The sequence below is a fragment of the Schistocerca gregaria genome, chromosome 2 (assembly GCF_023897955.1).
Source record: "Schistocerca gregaria isolate iqSchGreg1 chromosome 2, iqSchGreg1.2, whole genome shotgun sequence".
Lineage (NCBI taxonomy): Eukaryota > Metazoa > Arthropoda > Insecta > Orthoptera > Acrididae > Schistocerca > Schistocerca gregaria.
This window is the reverse complement of record NC_064921.1, coordinates 513,648,337-513,671,525: the sequence shown is the minus strand read 5'-3', so window position 1 is coordinate 513,671,525 and position 23,189 is coordinate 513,648,337. Positions and strand designations below refer to the sequence as shown.

Below are 23,189 nucleotides of genomic sequence, written 5' to 3'. Positions count from 1 at the left end.
TTTTCAATTGAGTCTTAGCAGCTTGAAAACTGAAAGTCACTTCCCGTATATTATCTGAGATAGCATTCACTTATTAATAATGTTTTTGAAATCAGTATTTGTGCAACATTCAATGGGATTACATTGAAAATGGTAATCACAGGGTTTGATTGAGCTCCCGCGAGGCAATAATGCTCGAAAATGTTCAGGAAACTCATTTAATTAATGGTGGCAACCGAGTAGTAATTTGACCATTCTGCATTCCATAGTTACTCGGTGTTTTCCTACTTAAAGTTCTTATAAATTATTCTCCAATATCATTACAAGTTTACTTCTCAGTCGAGATTTTTGTAAGACTAATAGCATTGTTTAACTTCGTTAAAAAGAATACAGGTGCTTGTCGTATACTTGCAACACATTTCGCAACGATTCTTTACCGATCCGTACCATTTTTACTTTCGTGGTTGTCCTGTATCAGTTGCCTCAAGTTGTAAGATAATGTTTCAAGTACACTGTTTTAATTTTACTGAAAGTTAGATAACTGTCAACTGAAGATAATTGATTTTATGATCGGAACGATAAAGATGGTAGTCCTTGGATGGATAAATGCGTTTGAATCACATACGATAAACTAGTGTCGCGACTTTAGTAGCAAGTTTCCTTAAGGTACGAGGGACGTTTAATAAGTAATATAACAAATTTTTCCTGAATGCAGATTCGTTTTATTCAGGATTCCAATACAAAATATCACTTCCCACTCTTTCGGCTACAAAACACTATTGTTAGAACATAATCTTCATCCAGTAGAACGGCCTTACGCCATCTTGCGGGGAGGATCTTTAGGCCCGCATGGTATCACTCTACTCGGCGACGTCAGAGCCCACGTCTTGGTGTATCAGTAACCTCCCCATCCTCCACATACTGCTTCCCGCGGAGAGCGTTCGTCATTGAGCCAAACAGACAGAAGCAGGAAGGTGCGAGACACGGGCTGTAGGGTCGATGGATCAGAACAACCCAATGACGTTTTGTGGGCTGCTCTCGAGTTTGCTGACTTGTGTGAAGCCGTGGCTTGTCATATGGAACAAGAAGTTCGCTTGCATTCTTGTAATGACGAACACGCTGAAGTCGTTCCTTCAGTTTCCTGAAGGTGTGATTGTACTCTTCAGAGTCGATCGTTGCAACATGATGCAGGACATCAAACAGACTCCCAGAAGACCGTTGACTTTACTGGGTCAGGGTGCAGCTTTGAAGGTTTTCTTCGGAGGAGACGTGGTGTGGCGCAACAACAAGGATTACCGTTTTGTTTCCCGTTCTAATTTGCGAACCCAAGTTTCATCGACTGTGACGGTGTTCGAGAAAAAATTCTCACAATCAGCGTCGTACCGCGCAAGCAGTGTCGCACAAATGGTCCTTTGTTGCCCTAGCGGTCTTCTGTTAGGTAGCGAGGAACCTAGCGGGCACACACCTTTGAGTATCCGAACTGGTGGTCGAATGCGTCACCACTGCCAACGGAGACGTCCAGTTGAGCAGCGAGGTGTTTGATTGTGATCCATCGATCACCTCAACGAGAGTGCCCGCACTTTCAAACATTGCAGGAGTCTCAGCTGTGTGCATGCTGGTTGAAACGTTGGAGATCGGACAGATCTGCGCGCTTTGTTGCGACGATGACAGACGCCTTGCCCAACGACTCGCGTGCTTTTGTTCGCTGACAGGTCTCAGTAGACATTCTGCAAGCACCTAAGAATGTCTACGACACTCTGATTTTCCGTGAAAAGAAACTCAGTGACAGCTCTGTGCTTAGAACGCACATCCGTTACAGACACCGTTTAGAAGGCTACGTATATATTCATCGTATATCGGAACTCTATGAAACTGTATGTTCTGAACTTGATATATTCCACGATGTCCCACAATGTTGTTATTGTTGCTGTGGTGTAGCTGAAGAAATTGCAAAAAAGTAGGAAATTAAGGAGTTGGAACATGGATGAATTGAAAGAACCAGAATTTGATGAAAGTTTCATAAGGCAACGGATTACCAAAACAGGTGAAACGAACTCAGTAGGAAATGAATGGGTAGCTTTTAAGAGAGGAAACAGTGAATGCAGCAGGCAAAATGACCAGGCCTAGCACAAATCATTGATAACAGAAGAGATAGTGAATTTAATTGATGAAAGGAGAACATTTAAAAATACAGCAAATGATGCAGGCGAAAGGGAATGCAAAGGTCTAAAAAAAAAGTGATTGTTAGGAAGTGCAAAGTGGTTAAAGAGAAATGGCTGGACGATAAATTTAAGGACTTAGAAGCAGATTTCACTAGGGGAAAGACAGATCCCGCCTACAGGAAAATTAAAGAGGTGTTTGGAGAAAAAAGAAACAGCAGAATGAATATCACGAACTCAGATGGAAAACCAGTACTAACCAAAGAAGGGAAAACTGAAAGTTGAAAGGAGTACATAGAGGCTCCGTACAAGGAGCAGTAGCAAGAAGAGGAGAAGATTAGTGTTTAATGTCCCGTCGACAACGATGTCATTAGTGACGAAACACAAGATCGGATTAGGGAAAGATGGGAAAGGAAATCGCCCATACCCCTTCAAAGGAACGAGCCCGGTATTTGCGTGAAGCAGTTTAAGAAGAATCACGGAAAACCTAAATTATGATGGAAGGACATGGGTTTGAACCGTCGTCCTCCCGAATGCGAATATAGTGTCCTCCATACTAGGGAGAAGAACTTGAAAATAATATTATAGAAAGTGGAGAGGGCTTCAATGAGTAGGAGATGGGAGATGTGATACTTGGAAAATAATTTGACACAGCATTGAAAGACCTAAGTCGAAACAAGGTCCCAGGAGTAGACAGCATTCCGTTAGAACTACTAATAGCCTTGGGAGATCCAGCTATGACAAAATTATTCTATTTGGTGTGCAAGGTATATGAGATAATCGAAATACTGTCAGATTTTAAGAAGAATGGAATAATTCTAATTCCAAAGAAAGTAGGCACTGACAGGTGTGAAAATTACGGAACTGTCAGTACAGTAAGTTATGATTGCAAAATACTAATACGAGTTCTTCACGGAATAATGTAAAAACTAGTAGAAGCCAATCTCGGGGAAGATCAGTTTGGATCTTGAAGAAATGTAGGAACGTGCGAAGCGATACTGACGCTACGACTTACAATAGAGGACAGGTTAAGGAAGGGCAAACCTACGTTTGTAGCATTTGTAGACTTAGAGAAGGCTTTTCACAATGCTGACTGTGATACTGTCTTTGAAATTCTGAAGGTATCAGGGTGAAATGCTGGAAGCGAAGGACTATTTACAACTTGCACAGAAACCATATGGCAGCTGTAAGGCCGAGGGGCATGAAAGGGTACCAGTAGTTGAGGTGAGAAAGAGACAGGACTATAGCCTATCTCCGATGCTATTCAATCTGTATACTCAGCAAGCAGTAAAGGAAAAGAACTGGAGTAGAATTAAAGCTCAGGGATAAGAAATAATTTTTTTTAAAAATTGTGCCTATGACATTGTAATTCTACCAGAGACAGCAACGGACTTGGAAGAGCAATTAAACGGAATGGACAGTGTCTTGAAAGGAGGATATAAGATGAACATCAACAAAAGTAAGACAACTATAATGTAATGTAGTCGAATTAAATCCAGTGATGCTGAGGTAAGCAGATTAGGAAATGAGACAAAGTGGTGGATGAGTTTTGGTATTTGGGCAGCAAAAATAACTGACGATGGCCGAAGTAGAGAGGATATAAAATGTTGACTGGCAACAGCAAAAGAAAGTCTTTCTGAATAAGAGAAATTTGTTAACATCGGACGTAGATTTAAATGCTAGTGAGTCTTTTCAGAAAGTATTTGTCTGGAGTGTAGCCATGTATGGAAACATGATCCATAAACAGTTTAGATAAGAAGTTAACAGAAGCTTTTAAAACGTGTTGCTAAAGAAGAATTTTGAGGATTAGATTGGTAGATCACGTAACTAAAGAGGAGATACTGAATGGAACCGATGAGTAAAATAAAGTTGTGGCAAAACCTGACCAGAAGATGGGATGGGTTGGTAGGGCACATTCTGAGACATCACAGACTCACGAATTTAATATTGGATGAGTTTTGGAGAGAAATGCGGGGGGATAAAAATCATAAAGGGAGACTAATATATGAATACAGTAAGCAGATTCAGAGACATGTAGGATGAAGTAGTTATGTAAGGATGATGAGGCGTACAGAGGATAGATTAGCATGGGGAGCAGAATCAAACCAGTCTCTGGACTACAGTTCATAACCATATAGTCCACATCTGCTCTTGGCAAAGCCTTGTAATTTAAAATCTTGGTCTGAAATCTCTGTCTTACCATCATATAATGAAATTGAAACCTTCCTGTGTCTCTAGGTCTCTTCCACGTATACAGCCTTCTTTCATGATTCTTAAATCAATTGTTTGCGATGATTAAAATATGCCGTGTGAAAAATTCGCCCAGGTGGCTTCCTCTCTCATTCCGTTCTCCCAGTCCACATTTACCTACTATTTTTCCTTATCTTCCTTTTCCTACTATCGAATTCCATTCCCCGATCAGGATTAGATTCTTGTCATATTAAACCTACTCTTGTATTATCCCAATTTGATTTTGTATTTAAAAGCCTGTATTCACCTGACCAGAAGTCCTTCACCTCCTGCCACCGAACTTTATTAATTCCTAATGTTTCTAACGTGAATCCATCAATTTACCTTCTTAAATTTTCTAACTACCTGCGCGATTAAGGGCTCTAACATTTCACACACTGATCAGTAGAACGCCAGCTTTGTTTCTCCTGATGTCGATATCGCCCTGGGTAGTCGCCACTCCGCGGGCTGAATTGGAGACTGTTTTACCACCGCAATATTTTACTCAGTATAATGCAGTCACCGTTTAACCATCCAGTAGAGCTGCATTCACTCGGGGAAAACTACAGCTGTAGTGTCCCCTTGCTTTCAGCCGTTCACAGTACCATCACAGCAAGGCCGTATTGGTTGATGTTACAAGGCCACATCAGTCGATCATCCAGACTGTTGCAACTATTGAAGAGGCTGCTACCCATCTTCAGGAACCACACGTTCGTCTGATCTCTCAACAGACGACAGATGAGCACTGTTGTGGCTCAACCTACAGTACGGCCATCTGTATCACTACGATTTCAAGTCATCCCACCGATGGCATTTCCTCAACCGAAACTGGCCGAGAAAGAAAGTGTTGCATTACTTACTGAGTGCCCTTGTAATATCTTTTGAAAGGCAACTTTTCTGCATTCAGTATTAAATACAGCGCCAGTTAAATAGTTATTTCTGTTGTCATTATAAGGATGTTATATTTTTCTAACATACTGTACGCCTAATAATGAATAGTATCATACGCCATATTACGTAGACACCAAAAATCACAGCAATACATTCCTAACATTTCCTTAAAAAAAAGCAATTTTACCAAATTTACCTCTCCAAAGAAGTTCCCTCTTTCTTAGCCTCTCCAGAATTCATGCAGTTTCATCAGCATCATTATGAATGCAAATACGACGTACGTCAACGAAGTACAATTACCTTTAATGCTATAGAAAGAAGTCAATGAAACTTCAAATAAATTTTGAGTACCTTGTAAAGTTCCCTAAAGTGGGCTCAGGATATCATCAACCCTGACATATTTCTTTAACGATGCCATCAGAGACATCCAAACTGCAATAGAGGTGGATCCTGATTGATTACGCTGACGTGACCCTCCCGCCACTCCCAAAACATCCTAAAATTTTCACAAACTCACGTAGATGGTAATCTGAGAACGTTATCTTAATTCAACTCGGCGGGAAAACAAAAAGGTCACTTATGCGTTCGGCCAAAAAATCTGGTACACCCACGCTAATACCTTTTCTCACCTTCCATGTCTAGCGTAAATCACTCATTGGCGATTTGATCCTGCTGAGCTAACAAATTGGGGAAATCCCGACTGTTGTATTCATCCGCATTTTCTACGATATCAAGATCGGCTGATTTAAAGGTGTCGTTGATGAGTGACGGTATGCTCGAGCGCTCGTCGGTCCAGGAATGCATGCCTGCAGCTCAGACAAAGCTGTTATCCTCTTGGAAGAAAGGAGTGCTCATCGAAGAGAAGAAACGGCATCAAATGGTTCAAATGGCTCTGAGCACTATGGGACTCAACTGCTGTGGTCATTAGTCCCCTAGAACTTAGAACTACTTAAACCTAACTAACCTAAGGACATCACACACATCCATGCCCGAGGCAGGATTCGAACCTGCGACCGTAGCAGTCGCACGGTTCCGGACTGCGCGCCTAGAACCGCGAGACCACCGCTGCCGGCGAAACGGCATCATTTGAGGTCACCGACAAGGTTGAAATAAACATCATGGTTCATGTTCACTGTGAGATGAATGAGTGGATACAAGCCACGGTACGAGAAACGTTCCAAAACCTCACAGAAGTACCTCTGATGTGAACTGCATTCTTCACACACTGCCAATTAGCTCGTCATCATACCATTGGTGCAGTTGAGCCTTGCATAATTTGAAAAGAGGCTAGATCTTGACTCGTCGGACCACACTACACATTTTCAGACAGCTACTGTAAGATGTCTGTGTTATTTGGCCCAATGAAGAAGTGGAGCTCCATGTACTGCTACGCTGTCAGCATTTCTTTTGCGAGGTACCGGCTCCAAGTATTCACTGAATACAGTTATCTTCGAAGTGTTCGCTCGGGAAGTGGTTGAGATAGACATACACTCAAGGAAAGCAGCACCTCCTATTATATTGAAACCATTTGCCGTTGACGAAGCGTGAGTCTCGTTTCTGGTCGGTTAAGACCTTCTTACAACCACTGTTTTACGTGTCTGTGAGTTCTACAGCATACCTTGTAGAGACGTTGGACACTCTAAATTGCTGCAGCAACAAATCGGGCAACTTTATTCAGGTTGTGATCGTAGGCACGTGCAAACTCGATAGCTCCCTTCTACCATCCTATCACGTCTTCACGTCGGCCAGTCCTACTGCTCTGATACCAATTAGCATACTGGCAAATATTACAGACCAACTGCCTATCGTAACGACAGACGATCAGGTGACTTTCAGGTACCATCTACAGTGCTCTAAAATAACCAGTGTGTTCTCATAAGAAGGTGACTAACATTTTGTCCCGTGAGCATATTATGCTTCCGTTGTTAAAAAATTGTTCAAGGTATGTAATGTAAATAACGAAGGTAAAGAACTTACGACAAAACTTTTTATTTATTTATTTATTTTGCATCACTTCTACGTCATTCACACTTCGAGGTTTACCTTATCGTCATATTCTGCAGCAATTAATTGTCATGCCTGCTGCTAAGGTGGCGTTATGTAGCTCATATACGGTTTCTGACTGATCGGTAATTAAGTAACGCTGCCGAAGATAGTGTCAACGTCTGCGCTGGTAGCGCCACCCCTCCCTTACCAGCGTGAACATTGCGACGAATATCTCTGCTCTGTATCGAGTGTGCGCTTCCATGCACTGCTAAGATTATATCAGCTGTCACGGTTGAAGTTCGTCTCGCACATTTCTACAGCCTCTTCAATTAGAGAATCCCAGTTTGTAGGACTCTGGAACAAAACTTTCATTTCGTCAAACAGTATTTTGTATCTGTTTGTGAGGCTGTGCTCAACAGCGGCAGATTTCCCCAGTTCTTGATTTTTAATGTGTCTTGATGTTCTTCACAGCGGTCAGAAACGGTGCGGATTGACTGACCTATGTAACTGACTCTGCACCCACAAGGGATGTTATGATGATGGAAATCCCAGGGATCCTGATGATGAGACTGTCTATAACAGGGCGTAGGATCTTCTTTAACTTCGTGGAAAGTCAGAAAATAGGGTCTTATACCTCATCTTCCCAGGATTCAGCCAATTTTCCTGGATGGAGTGTCGCAGAAAGGAAGGAATACAGTCGGTGGCTCATCACGTGAATGTTCAACGTTTTCACGTTTCCCTTTCTTGGAGAACGCTGGCTTCATATCACGTGAACCATAACGGTTCTTTCGGAAACCGTATTTCAGATGATTAATTTCGGAATCCAAGTGATCCTCGCCAGAAATAATTTTTTCTCTGTGTACGGATGTATCTACAATTGCTCTCTTTTGATTGGATGGTGCGAACTCTGGGCTCTAAGATATAAATCAGTGTGCATTGACTTGCGGTACATTGAGTGGCCGAGGCATCCAACCGACTTTCGTTGTACCAAAACATCTAAAAATAGTAGGCTTCCTTCTTTCTCAGTCTCGACAATGAACTGGATGTTTGGATGCGACGCCGTGTGTCTGGACCATAAACGTGTAGTCAACATAACGATAAAATGAAGATGGACGAAAGGGAGCAAAATTTAATGCACGCTTCTCTGAATGGTTAGAAAAACGTTGGCCACTGTTGGAGACAACGAAGAACCAGAAGCCATTCCATCCGTCATTTCATAAAATTTACCGCCACAGAAGAAGTAGCAGGTGTTCATCGTTTCAGGAGGAAAAATGCTCTGTCAATAGTTTCAATGTGTCCTGCACAGGACCGAGCGAGGTGGCGCATTGGTTAGCACACTAGATTCGCATTCAGCAGGACGACGGTTCAATCCCGCGTCCGGCCATCCTGATTTAGGTTTTCCGTCATTTTCCTAAATCGCTCCAGGCAAATGCTGGTATGGTTCCTTTGAAAGGTCGCGGCCGACTTCCTTCTCCGTCCTTCCCTAATCCTATGAGACCGATGACCTCGCCGTGTGGTCTCTTCCCCCAAAGAATTCAACCCAACCCCTCCTGCACAGGAACGTTTGTAATTAGTGAGAAAACATTCAGGCTCTCTAAAATTTCGTCTCGACCTCTCAGCGTACTTCAAGCCGACGCACATGGATTTACGTTTCAGCGTCCAAAGTTTTCATCATGTAGTCAAGAAGAGAGCAGTTTTAAACATACTGGCGCGAAGAGCAAAAAACTTTTTCCGACGAGAACACTTGGATACCGAAATTAATAGTCTGAATTACGCGTTCAGGAATATCGTCTACGGTTCACGTGATACATAGTCAGCATTCTCCAAGAAATGGAAACGTGAAAATGTTGAACATCATCGTGATTAACCACTGACTGTATTCCTTCCTTTATGCGACGATAGATCCAGCAAAATGGACAGAAATCTGGAAAGGAGGAAACGATTTCCTAAGAAGATAAAGGTAATGCTGCGCCCTGTTAAGCACAATCTCATCTTCAGGAGCTCTGGGATTTATAACATCCCTTGTAAATGAGGAGGCAATTATGTCATTCAGTCCATCCGTACCGTTTCCGATCGCTGTGCAGAAAATTAACGGCATATTAAAAATCGAGAATTGGAGAAATCTGCAGATGTACGAGAAGAACTTCGACGATGACAGCAGGTATAATCTTAGCGGTGCGTGGAAGCAAGTTCTCAGTGCCGAGGTCAGCAGCTCGTGTTCTAGTGGCTAGCGTTGCTGCTGACTCGGGATCACGGGGTCCCGGTTTCTATTCCCGGCGGGGTTGGGGATTTTCTGTGCCCGGGGACTGAATGTGTGTTGTCCTCATCATTTCATCGTCATTATCATTCGTGACAGTGGTTAGATTGGACTGTGAAAAAAAATGGATTATGTAAAATTTGGGATTTTATACGGGCGCTGTTGAGCGCCCCACAAACCAAACATCGTCATCATCATCATCGATACAGTGCAGAGGCAGAGATTATCGACTCAATGTTTACGCTACTACGGAAGCGGTGACGGCGCCGGTTTCCGACATTGACACAATCTGCTACTGCATTACGTAAGTACCTACCACTCTGATGCCGTCTTTGGGCTATACTTGTGCATGGCTGCCGAAGCGGCTGTTAAGACAGTCAGTTGCTCCTGACGAGGACGATGGAGATAATCGTCAAAAGCTCGAGGCCTTACCCTGAAGTGACAGGACAAGAAGTCCGTAAATGTTCTATAGAACTATGCCGTCAGCAAAGATTTCGTTCTTATGTTAAATTTTCACAGTAATCTTCTGAAGTAGGGATTGTGTGCTATCAGGTCCATTTACAGAAATATCTATCGATCAGTGATGACTAATCCAGGCTTCCGGGCTGCGTTTATCGATTCACTCCCCTCCCCCTCCCTCCTTCCCTCTCTCTCTCTCTCTCTCTCTCTCTCTCTCTCTCTCTCTCTCACACACACACACACACACACACACACACACACTTGCCTCCCCCATAGTTACTATCGCTGGAAAGCGTCGATGGAGGACAGGTCACGTTGTGGACAAGCGAAGTAGGCCGTAATCTGATAAACCTGGCAATTACTTTACTTCTGACGTGTGTAGGAGAACAGCAGAATCACCAAGCGCCTGAGTGCACTCTTATGATGATTGATATGTGACATCACTTAGTAAACGTGGAAACTAAACCACAGGAAGAAAACGAATAAGGTGAAATAGTCGGGTTGGCTCACTATTGATCTATGACAAAACGAGAAACCTGTCTCCGGTGAACACTGCGTGTTAAGTTCAATTGCGTTGGCATTTACTGAACGATTCCTGAACTCATACGTGCTGCTGCTACGCTATCCGCTCTCAGGAAGTGTCTGTAATTCATTACATCTCGTTCGCCAACGTGGATAGGTGGTGTATTTGAGTTGTTCGTAAAAAGTGAGTAACGTACGAAGCCTTATTATAAATTATTATCAAGCATGTGAAAAAAGAAACTTAGAATTTCAACCGTACGAATGATGAAGAAAGCTGTAGAAAAGGCTTTTGCGTGACGGATTATTTACGAGTCGTGAACGAAATTTTAGAAAGGACCAGTGATTGGGGATTTGTGTATATCGAAAAAAACTTGTTTGTTTCAGTAAAATCTGTACGACAAACGCTATAGAAAAAAGGCATCCATTCAAGTCGTGGTAGTGCATCGAAGAATGTCTGCATTATAGATAAATTCCATCGGGGTAGTTAGAAACTGAGAACTGAATTTAATCAGTCACGGAGCTTCCATGCAAGAAAACGATTCTTAACGGTCCTAGACGAAGTCTCTTGATCCTTAAACACAGGAAATTATGAAGCAGGGCACGTCAGTTGGACGTATGTTACTTCAGCAACGTTCGTTTTGCTTATAATACTGGTTTTATGAAATTACAAAATTACTCCGAAAAATTAAGATTTTTTACAAATGTGAAAAAACACTTCAAGTTACAACGTTGTCAGCTACCCAGGGAGAAATATTCTATTCAAATTTAAAAGCGTTGAAATAGCGGAAATCTTCTCAGCACTATATTTAATCGTCTACCTGTTACAACAAACCAATAAGCAGTGAGTGAATTAAAATGAAGTATTAACAGAACCACAGTTGAAAGTTAAATGCATTTTGAAGCAAAAGTTATTGGAAACTAACACATATTTCCATTTTCAAGACAGGTAAAATTGTTAAAGCATAAAGGAATCTGAGCCCGTTTGAAATTATCACTTGTTCTGTGGTAACCGACCTACATCTGTTTCAAGGTACAAGATGATGCACGACAGATGAAGTATGGATTAACTGTCTACGTATTATATAAATCGTACGAAATGGCGAAAACCGCTTAGGGCGGTCTATAGTGCGCATTCCTTCGTATGATTCTAAAATCAGTAACTAGAATGAAGTACCGACCGAAAAACATACGTGTTCCTAGGTATAACCCTCTTCTTCACACTGAAGGCCTCTGCGCGGGACAGGAGTCGTCTGATGAGGTGACAGGGAAAGGAACTGGCGTAGACACGCAGGATACAAAGGAGATAGTATTAGAATCAATGTTTAATAGAGCTTTGGAAGACTTGAGATCAAATAAGGCAGAAGGGATATATGGTGTTACTTTGGAATTTCTAAAATCAGTAGGAGCAATGGCAGCCAAACTACACTCCTGGAAATTGAAATAAAAACACCGTGAATTCATTGTCCCAGGAAGGGGAAACTTTATTGACACATTCCTGGGGTCAGATACATCACATGATCACACTGACAGAACCACAGGCACATAGACACAGGCAACAGAGCATGCACAATGTCGGCACTAGTACAGTGTATATCCACCTTTCGCAGCAATGCAGGCTGCTATTCTCCCATGGAGACGATCGTAGAGATGCTGGATGTAGTCCTGTGGAACGGCTTGCCATGCCATTTCCACCTGGCGCCTCAGTTGGACCAGCGTTCGTGCTGGACGTGCAGACCGCGTGAGACGACGCTTCATCCAGTCCCAAACATGCTCAATGGGGGACAGATCCGGAGATCTTGCTGGCCAGGGTAGTTGACTTACACCTTCTAGAGCACGTTGGGTGGCACGGGATACATGCGGACGTGCATTGTCCTGTTGGAACAGCAAGTTCCCTTGCCGGTCTAGGAATGGTAGAACGATGGGTTCGGTGACGGTTTGGATGTACCGTGCACTATTCAGTGTCCCCTCGACGATCACCAGAGGTGTACAGCCAGTGTAGAAGATCGCTCCCCACACCATGATGCCGGGTGTTGGCCCTGTGTGCCTCGGTCGTATGCAGCCCTGATTGTGGCGCTCACCTGCACGGCGCCAAACACGCATACGACCATCATTGGCACCAAGGCAGAAGCGACTCTCATCGCTGAAGACGACACGTCTCCATTCGTCCCTCCATTCACGCCTGTCGCGACACCACTGGAGGCGGGCTGCACGATGTTGGGGCGTGAGCGGAAGACGGCCTAACGGTGTGCGGGACCGTAGCCCAGCTTCATGGAGACGGTTGCGAATGGTCTTCGCCGATACCCCAGGAGCAACAGTGTCCCTAATTTGCTGGGAAGTGGCGGTGCGGTCCCCTACGGCAGTGCGTAGGACCCTACGGTCTTGGCGTGGATCCGTGCGTCGCTGCGGTCCGGTCCCAGGTCGACGGGCACGTGCACCTTCCGCCGACCACTGGCGACAACATCGATGTACTGTGGAGACCTCACGCCCCACGTGTTGAGCAATTCGGCGGTACGTCCACCCGGCCTCCCGCATGCCCACTATACGCCCTCGCTCAAAGTCCGTCAACTGCACATACGGTTCACGTCCACGCTGTCGCGGCATGCTACCAGTGTTAAAGACTGCGATGGAGCTCCGTATGCCACGGCAAACTGGCTGACACTGACGGCGGCGGTGCACAAATGCTGCGCAGCTAGCGCCATTCGACGGCCAACACCGCGGTTCCTGGTGTGTCCGCTGTGCCGTGCGTGTGATCATTGCTTGTACAGCCCTCTCGCAGTGTCCGGAGCAAGTATGGTGGGTCTGACACACCGGTGTCAATGTGTTCTTTTTTCCATTTCCAGGAGTGTATATTCATCTTGGGTTGCAGAATGTATGAATCTGGAGACATATCGTCAGACTTCGGAAAAATATCATCCTCAAATCCTGAAGACAGAAAATGCGGGAATTATTGCACAATAATTTTAACACCTTATGTAATCAAGTATCTGACCATAGTAAGAAAGACAGAAGAACAGAAGAACGGAAAACTGAATTGAGGATTTTTTAGACGGCCATCAGTTTGGCTTTCGGGAGATAACGACACTCTATAGGCATTTTTGACATTGCTACTGATAGTGGAAGCAATATTTAAGAAAATTCAAGGCTTCCTCAGAGTATCTGTCGACCTGGGAAAAGCGTTCGACAATATAAATTAATGCAACATGTTTTAAAGTCTGAGAAAAATACGGGAAAGCTATAAAGAAAGACGGGTGATACAGTCTGTAGAAGAACCAAAAAAAAAATTGTTCGCGTTAAAAATTGTGTAAAATATGGATGCAGTCTTTCACCGCTACCCCGCAATTTACACATCGAAGAAACAATGAAAAATTGAGACAGATTAAAAAATGGGATTAAATTCAGGATGAAAGGTTGTCTACAATAGGAATTGCAGATAACATTGTTATTTTCAGCGAAAGTGAAAAAGAATTATAGGGTCTATTGAATAGAATGAACTGTCTTGTAAGTACGAAATACGGCTTGAGAATAAATCGTAAAAAGACGAAAGTAATGGGAAGTAGCCGAAAGGAAATTAGCGCTAAACTTAACACACAATTGGTGACCACGGAGTATACGAAAAAATACTGTTATCTTGGAAACAAAATAACATGATGAACAAAGCAAACAGAACATAAAATGCAGACTATCACAAGCAGAGAGAGAATTCCTGAACTAAAGGGAACAGAAGAGAGTAAAAAATATAGGGGTAGACAGAGATTGGAATATGTACAACAAATAACTGAGGACACTAGGAGCAGGTGCCACTCTTGAGATGAACAGGTTAGCGCTAGAGAGAAACTCGTGGTGAGCCGCATGAAATAGGTCAGTAGACTGATGACTCAAGCAGCAGAAGAGAAATGAAAATAATTAAGAGGATCAGAAAACGGGATGGAATGAAATGCATAGCTCTGATTGTAATGAAAATAAAATGGATGTGGACAAACATGTTGTCGAAGAAATAAATGTTAGGTATTTCAAACGTTTTGCTGGTTTCTAAAAGATAAGAAAAGATCGTGAAAACGACACAATAGAAGGTTGATAGATTACATTACGAAATTTACGTGCGCAACATGGGTATAGGCTTAGGTGAACACTGTAATGCATAGAGAAGTCTTACGAATTCCTTTATCTGAAATGAATATCGATTGGCTGATGACGGTGAACACTGGTTTTTGTTGTTGTGGTCTTCAGTCCTGAGACTGGTTTGATGCAGCTCTCCATGCTACTCTATCCTGTGCAAGCTTCTTCATCTCCCAGTACCCACTGCAGCCTACATCCTTCTGAATCTGCCTAGTGTATTCATCTCTTGGTCTCCCTCTGCGATTTTTACCCTCCACGCTGCCCTCCAATACTAAACTGGTGATACCTTGATACCCCAGAATATGTCCTACCAACCGATCCCATCTTCTAGTCAAGTTGTGCCACAAACTTTACTTCTCCCCAATCCTATCCAATACCTCCTCATTAGTCATATGATCTTCCCATCTAATCTTCAGCATTCTTCTGCAGCACCACATTTCGAAAGCTTCTATTCTCTTCTTGTCCAAACTAGTTAACATCCATGTTTCACTTTCATACATAGCCACACTCCATACAAATACTTTTAGAAACGACTTCCTGACACTCTATACTCGATGTCAACAAATTTCTCTTCTTCAGAAACGCTTTCCTTGCCATTGCCCGTCGACATTTTGTATCCTCTCTACTTCGACCATCATCAGTTATTTTGCTCCCCAAATAACAAAACTCCTTTACTACTTTAAGTGTCTCATTCCCTAATCTAATTCCCTCAGCATCACCCGACGTAATTCGACTACATTCCATTATCCTCGTTTTGCTTTTGTCGATGTTCATCTTATACCCTCCTTTCAAGACACTGTCCATTCCGTTCATATGCTCTTCCAAGTCCTTTGCTGTCTCTGACGGAATTACAATGTCTCGGCGAACCTCGAAGTTTTTATTTCTTCTCCATGGAGATGATAGATAAACTCCAGCGGAAGACTCTGCGGGAGAGACGCTCAGTAGCTCGGTACGGGCTTTTGTTAAAGCTCCGAGAACATACCTTCACCGATGACTCAAGCAGTATATTGCTCCCTCCTACGTATATCTCGCGAAGAGACCATGAGGATAAAATCAGAGAGATTAGAGCCCACACGGAGGCATACCGACAATCCTTCTTTCCACGTACAATACGAGACTGGAATAGAAGGGAGAACCGATAGAGGTACTCAGGGTACCTTCCGCCACACACCGTCAGGTGGCTTGCGGAGTATGGATGTAGATGTAGATGTAGAACATGCAGGGAGGTGGCGGACTATGCGTGCACCAGGTTTGGAGGACCGGGTTCTACAGGATATTGGGGCGAACCCTGGTATAAGCCGCATGGTGTAAGAGAAAGTATGATTACGTGTATCCAGCATTACAGCTGCTATTATCCTCATCACCTGTAATCCCATGGAGGGTAGTTTGAATATATGATGTAATGCGGCTGCAATGCGTCTCTGTAAGTGTTCCGGGGTGATTCGTTGTCGGTCGTACACTGTCCATTTTCGTGCACATTTTTGTAGGACATTTTTGCCTCTTTTCGAGATGCAGTTCCTATGTTTTATTAATATTCACTCTGTATAATGAAAACCACAATGTGTGCAAGGTACATTGACCAGAAGAAACGACGCACATTTCTTGTGTGGAAGTACGTAATCCGTAGACCTAGAAAGTTCTAACAGTTAGCTAAATTATTATCTCCACCAATGAGCGTGATGTCGTTTTATTGGATTTCGCCTTTAATGCTAATGGAATCATTAATTTTAATGGCCTGAAACAAATTTTTCAGAGGCAAAATATGCTTACAACAAAAATATTTTGTTCTGGAGTGGTTGCAACAGCTTCATAAAAGTCGAAGCGGTAAAATCAAGAGTATCAGCTAAGCCAGATCATTTTTAACAAATTTGTGCTTTAGGTTATATTTTAAACTCTGTGATGGCGTCAGCTAACTAAATAGTTTGAACGCAGAATGTACTTACATTAAGTACGAAACGCCACTATGATGGGAGGGAAAATACATGATGAAGAGATAATTTCCAACAGTTCTCAAAATAGTTTTGGTAATAGTAATACCAATAGGACGCTAAGCAATATCGAAGGATAAGTACTCCCTTTTACGCACCAGATATCCGCTATTACTAGTTTTCATACCATGATACACTTCTTGTCTTACATTCAAACAACAGTCATGCAGCTTAAGACTGTATGCCTGCTGTGCCTTGAACAGTCGTTCGATTAGTACGAATTTGCGTATGTTCCATACTTGGACACAGAAACGGTGGTTTCAATTGAAACCATTAATCATATAGAAATTAAAGTTTGTCTTCTGAATGCTGAGCACTGCGACTGTTATTAAAAAGCCAATGATGTGCATGGAAAGTGCAACCTGGTGCTTTAAAGCTTTTAAAACATTGTAATTGGACACTATTAGTAAATGACTATTTCTAAAAACTCTGCAAAGCAGTTGTCGCAGTTTCCATTCAAATCATCAGCTATTTAACAGGAAAGGCGAATAGTTTTGCTGGAAGTGAATTCTTTGTCCACTCCGTGACTTTTCGTAAAATTTCTTCAAATATTAATCCCATTTTTAATATTTTTCATATCAGGCTCCAGGCCACCACATCTGTTCAAACCATATTGTTGTTTGAGGGAACAATGTATTGAGACTTTTTTTCTACAGCTTCTTTCGATTACTACATGAAGTCTGTTTCTACAGATTCTTCCGATTCATATATGAAACAGGATATGTAAATGTTAATTTGGGTAATTACTAACAGTTATTTTGAAGTGTTTGTTGGATTTGTTGTTAAAATACTGAGGTTATTTTTTAGATATCCTTTAGGCACTCCGAATCAATATAACGCTCTTTATTAATCTCTGCGTGTGGCTCAAGCAGTAAAATATGATTGTGTCCCACAATGAAGCTGTTATGATTTATTTAATAAGATGTACTGTCTTAATATGAAACAGGGTGTTTAACGCTATTTATGACAACCCATTACGAATAAACAAGGGGAAATAGTAACTGTAAATAAGAAAAACAGCGACGCAGTGGCAATAAAGATTACGTGTAGCAAACATAACGCTATCTGTTATCACTTATCTTATCAAACACTTCTATTTAAGCTGACGGTCGGAGCAAATCTCAGCAGTCTACTTACGAGACCGCCGAATTAATTACGTATTTAGTTTTCAGTTGTAGCTGATGTTTTAAAGAAAGAGTTGTGCGTGTTGGTTGCGGCATCGCAGAGGCGTATTAGAAGAGAATTACGTTTGCACGTAGTAAGTATAATCTGTTCCTTACTTCGTCCGGACGGCTAATATGTCTCTCTGCCTAGGTAGTGATACTAAAATAATCAGACAAATTTGTGCCTCTGCAGTGCTCTGCGGGACGAGTTTAAAAATTCGGCCAACTAATGCAGGTTAAGTCAAACATCTATATATACATTTTGACGCAAGAGTATGTGTACAAGTACAACTGTAAATGGCGAAATAGAGACTGCAAATTCATTATCAATAGCATGAGAAGATAATTTTGCTAAGGAATACACGGTTTAAGAGTGACTTGACTTTGTCAATATTGCTGAAATATAAAAATAGTTCAGTTTTAAATCGACTCCAAATGTTATCATAAATGACATTGAAACATACATTTATTTGTTTAAATTCCTTAGATTTTTAAACTAACAAGTCGTTCACTGTTATTCTAGTTATCGAATTCTGGAATCCCTTATTTAAATAAACAGAAGTGTATAAATAAATAGACGTACATAAGGTGCACTGCGGTAAAATCTTGCAAGTAACCATTACCTGTTAAGCATCATAGGATTTGAACAGTTATCTCTGTAGCATCCGACACTGTCTACCGTAACATGGAACGAAACGTTAGGCAGAAAATAATGTTAAGAACTATGCCAGGAAGTCCCAAAAACCATAAATGACGAAACAAGTAAATAAGAGCAGCAACTGTCTTACAGTTATTACTTGGAGTTACACAATGTACCTAACTCGTAGCGGAAGATCCAGTGCTGGTCTGCCGACAAAAGGATAGGAAAGACCTCCGACCAAGACGTACATTAATATTTTTTCGCTATACAGTATTCGACCAATAGTCGCTAATAACGAGGTATATGAGCTACAAAGACACTTGTGCTCTTGAGTTGCTACTGTGCTCATAAAGACAAGTAAGGTCAATGATTATTATAACGCGAATATAAGAAGAAACAGAAACCGCCACAATAAATTCTTTAAAAGTTTTTCCAGTGGTGGCGTAGAATACCGAGTTTTAATTTCACAAAGAAATGAAAACGCTAAACGACAGAAACACGAATGGCCTAAACTGTAACGTGGCAGCGGGCAGTGAAATATAATTTGCCCCGTTTTCGCGAGGTAAAAACAACGTAAGAAGTGTGTGAATATATGTTTCCGAGGTGTGCACTAAGAAAAGCACAGCTCATAGTGCTGTGATAGGTTATAAAGCCCAATGCTAACCATTATTTTTAGGGGGAGAGGGGTGAATATCTAACAGTTATGGCAAAGTGCACAACAAAAATTAAGGGCAAAAGAGGGAAAATTATGATTTAGTTAAACATAGAAAAGAAATAAGAAAGCATATAAGATACAAGACATCTGAGGTAGGTTATTTACATCTTGTACAGAAACCGGACGACAGTTACAAGAGTTGAGCGGTGTGAAAGGGAAGCAGTGGTTGAGATGCTCCACACCACTGCCATGTGTCAGTCATAAATTGTGAGTGTGCTTACGTCAGGCAGTGTGTTTATACTTCGCGGCGTGCGGTTGCAGCTGTAGAGGTTATAAATCTAAGCACTGACAAAGTTGATTGTGCACTGTTATACCGTTAGTATGTGTAATAGTTTTCAACGGTGTTTCGTGCTGTTTGTGACGAAATAACGATTTAATAAACTTCTGGAAAGCTTCTCTCTGAGCGTTGAAGTCGCTTAGAAAATTCTTGCTTTGGTTTTCAGCTGACGTTTCCTGTTGTTTTTAGTGAAATACGTATTTCAGTAAAATTTTCATCCATTGTTTTAATTTCGTTAGGTGTTCCAGTCTCCACTCGAATTTTTTGTTTTAGCTAGTAAGTTTTTGTGAAGTTTTGTTGGTACTGGTGTTAGTCGTGGTTTAGTAGTATTAATAAAAGTTGTTACTCTCTTAGTAGGAGAGACAGAATTTAGAGATGCTACTGCTAGTTCTATAAATAGCTCTATTGGTGTAACTGAACTTACGTAACGGAGACGATTAGTTTTTTTTCAGTGACGGTAAAATTTTGGCAAGGAGGCGGCTAGGAGGAGGAGGTATGCAGATAGTCGTACTTTGCGTATATGCAATAGATTTGACCAACTGTCAGAGTTGAGTGGAGAGGAGCCACTTGTAGTTGTAGGTGTAGGAAACATGCAGCAGTCCTCAGCAGTTAGGAGACGTAAGTCAGTTGCAAAGTGAAACAGAAAGAAGAAGGTTCTGCTGCTAGGTAGTTCCCACGGTAGAGGTGTGGGCCAGCAGTTGCAAGAAGTGTTGGGAAGTGAGCACCAGTTTACCAGCACTGTGAAGCCTAGTGCAGTGATGGCTCAGGTGACTGACAGCATGGGGGAGTTATGTAGGAATTTTACGCAGAAGGATCAGGTAGTGATAGTGTGTGCAGCAGGGAACAATCTTGATAGGGACGGGAAATATGATGTAGGTGGTGACCTGGTAAAGACAGCTACTCAAACTGGAGGCGCTAATGTGCATTTCGTGTAATTGTTTCAGATTTATGATCGGCCTCATCTTAAGGCCGCTGTTAGATGCGTTAACATGGGGGCTCGAAAAGGCACTGAAAGTAGAAGGCACGGGTCACATTGCAGTGGTGCCAGTTGAGTCTATCAGGCACTAGGCATGATCTGCACCTCAGTTGGTATAGGAAGTGGAGGCTGACAAAGCTTATAGGTGACTGTTTAGTAGGTGGTGGTGGGATAACTCATGGAAAAATTCCTGTAGTAGTTGGTGTTAAGGCTGCACCTTTTTTAGATTGAGGTCACCTGATAGGTATACCTGCTTAAAGAAAGTCTCTCCAACTAAGGTATCGCTTTCAGAGGACGTCGTGTTTCCAAGAAGAGGAGGAATTAGTCTATTTCATCAAATGTAAGAGGTATTAGAGATAAAGTTGGTGAACTGCTTATAGATTTTCACTGTGAAATTACTGTGTATTAGAGCACCACTTAAATAATTTGACAATTCAGAGGCTTTCTTTACCAGGATACAGATTAGCTGGCTGTTCTTCAAGGAGTTACTTGCAGGGTGGGGGAGCGGCCATGTACGTAATAAACAGTATTCCATTTGAGTCCATAGACGTATCACGGCACTGAAATGAACATATTTTTGAATGTTGTACAGGGTCAGTTGAATTTAGTGAAACTAAACTTCTAATTGTTGCTGCTTATATGGCCCCTAACTCTCACATCAGAGCATTACTGCTCAAGCTAGAAATGGTTCTTGATTCAATTTATAGGAAGCACCGGAAATTAATTAATGTGGTGACGTCAATAATGATTTTGTATATGATTGTGCAAGAAAAACAATGTTTATAGATCTTTTAAATGCATATGATCTGGTGCAGACTGTATTTTTTCCAACTAGCGTGCAGGGGAACAGTAAGACAGCCATAGACAGTATTTTTATTCATTCTTCATTACTAGATGGGCATTCAGTTAGTAAAAGGGTAAATGGCCTTCCAGCCCATGATGCACAAATTTTAATACTAAAAGGCTTTTGTACTCAAACAGATGTCACATATAATTAGAAACTATGTAGGAAAGTTAATCCAATGGCAATAGAGAGCTTTTTAAACCTCATCGAGGAACAATAGTGTCAAGACGTTTATGGTGCCGGTAACATAGATAATAAATATAATACTTTCCTTAAGACATTTTCTTAGGCTCTTTGAGAGTTTCTTTCCATTGGAACTTTCTAAGCAGGGCACTAGCAGTAAAAGGCTGCCTGGGTGGCTTACTAATGGGATAAGGATATCATGTAGAACAAAATGGGAATTATATCAAAGCGTTAAAGTAGTCACAATCAAGCTACAGTAGCCCATTACAAACAATATTGTAAGGTGCTTAAGAACGTTGTTAGGAAGGCAAAGAGTATGTGGTACGTAAATAGAATAGCTAATTCACAGGATAAAATTAAAACCATATGATTAGTTGAGAAGGAGGTGTTTGGTCAGCAGCCCAAGGTCGACGATATAGTCAGTTCGTGGTAAAAATATTTCTGTTACTGATAAATCAGAGATATTTATCAATAATTTTCTGAGCTTTGCTGGTGAATTAAATAAAAAATTAGGTTCTGCAGGGAATCACATATCTCTCTCCACAAATGTCTTTCCGAGATTGATGCCCAAAATGCTACTCTGTGATACAGAGAAGGAGGAGACTGAGTCAATAATTAAATTACTGAAGACTAAGAAATCTCATGGATATGATGGAGTGCCTAGCAGAGTACTTAAGTACTGTACTGCACATGTTAGCCTTGTACTTCACCATATTTGTAATTTTTCATTTAGAAATGGCCAGTTTTCTGAACTATTAAAGTAGTCAGTAGTAAAGCCTCTATATAAAAATGGATAAAGGGATAATTTAGACAATTTTAGACTTATTTCTATGCCATCAGTGTTCGTTAAATTTACTGAAAAGGCTGTAAGCATGTTTGATCATTTTATATCACATAATTTGCTATCAAATCTACAGTTCGGCTTTAGAAGTCGTTTAAAAGCTGAAAATTTTACAATTTCTTCTCTATGTGAGGTACTGGACGGGTTAAACGAAAGGTTTACAACGCGGGGCATAATTTTGATTTAACTACAGCATTGGACTGTCATAAAAACAAAATATTGCTTCAGAAATTGGACCATTACGGAATACGGGGAGTAGCTCAAAATTGGTTCACCTCTTACTTTAACGACAGACAGCAAAAGATCGTTATTCACAGTGTTGAGAAGGATTGTGATGTGGGGCCTGAATGGGGTATGATCAAAGGGGGCTGACCCAGGGATCAGTGTTGAGGCTACTCCTGTTCCTTATTTATACGCACACCAAAAAAAAAAAAAAAATGGCGTCATCCCATTTCCCGAACTCCTGAAGATAGACGCTGACTATTCAGAGATGTCACTAAACCCGCTCAAATATGCAAACAACAATGCTTGGGCAGCGCCTATTAGACGGAGGGGGTCCGACAACCGATCAGTTCTAGTCATTCCACAAGGGAGGAGGTACATGGCTCGCAGTGCCTGTAGTTTAATAATGACTAGGCAGTCAATACCGCGGTTCGATCGGGTCCGAATTGTTACTTTGTGCCAAGAAGGGCTCTCAACAAGTGAAGTGTGCAGGCGTCTCAGAGTGAACCAAAGCGATGTTGTTCGAACATGGAGTGAGACAGAGAGACAGGAACTGTCAATGACATGCCTCGTTCAGCCCTCCCAAGGGCTATTATTGCAGTGGATGACTGCTATCTACTCATTATGTCTCGGAGGTCACCTGACAGCTACGCCACCATGTTGAATAATGCTTTTCGCGCAACCACAGGACGTCATGTTACGCCTCAAACTGTGTGCCTTAGGCTGCATGATGCGCAGCTTT

At 41.8% G+C, this 23,189-nt stretch overlaps 1 protein-coding gene across 2 annotated transcripts in view; it reads left to right on the top strand.

The window, feature by feature from the left end:
* The window catches only part of LOC126329457 (ankyrin repeat and protein kinase domain-containing protein 1-like), a 138,186-nt gene that overhangs the window by 100,270 nt on the left and 14,727 nt on the right, over nt 1–23,189 (top strand). The window contains exon 1 of one of the 2 annotated variants that reach the window (XM_049996159.1): nt 17,736–17,844. The exons of the other annotated variant lie outside the window; for it this stretch is intronic. The gene's annotated coding sequence lies outside the window, so the exon portion shown is untranslated. Of the gene's footprint in view, nt 1–17,735; nt 17,845–23,189 lie in introns of those variants that run through there. 2 annotated transcript variants of the gene reach the window in all.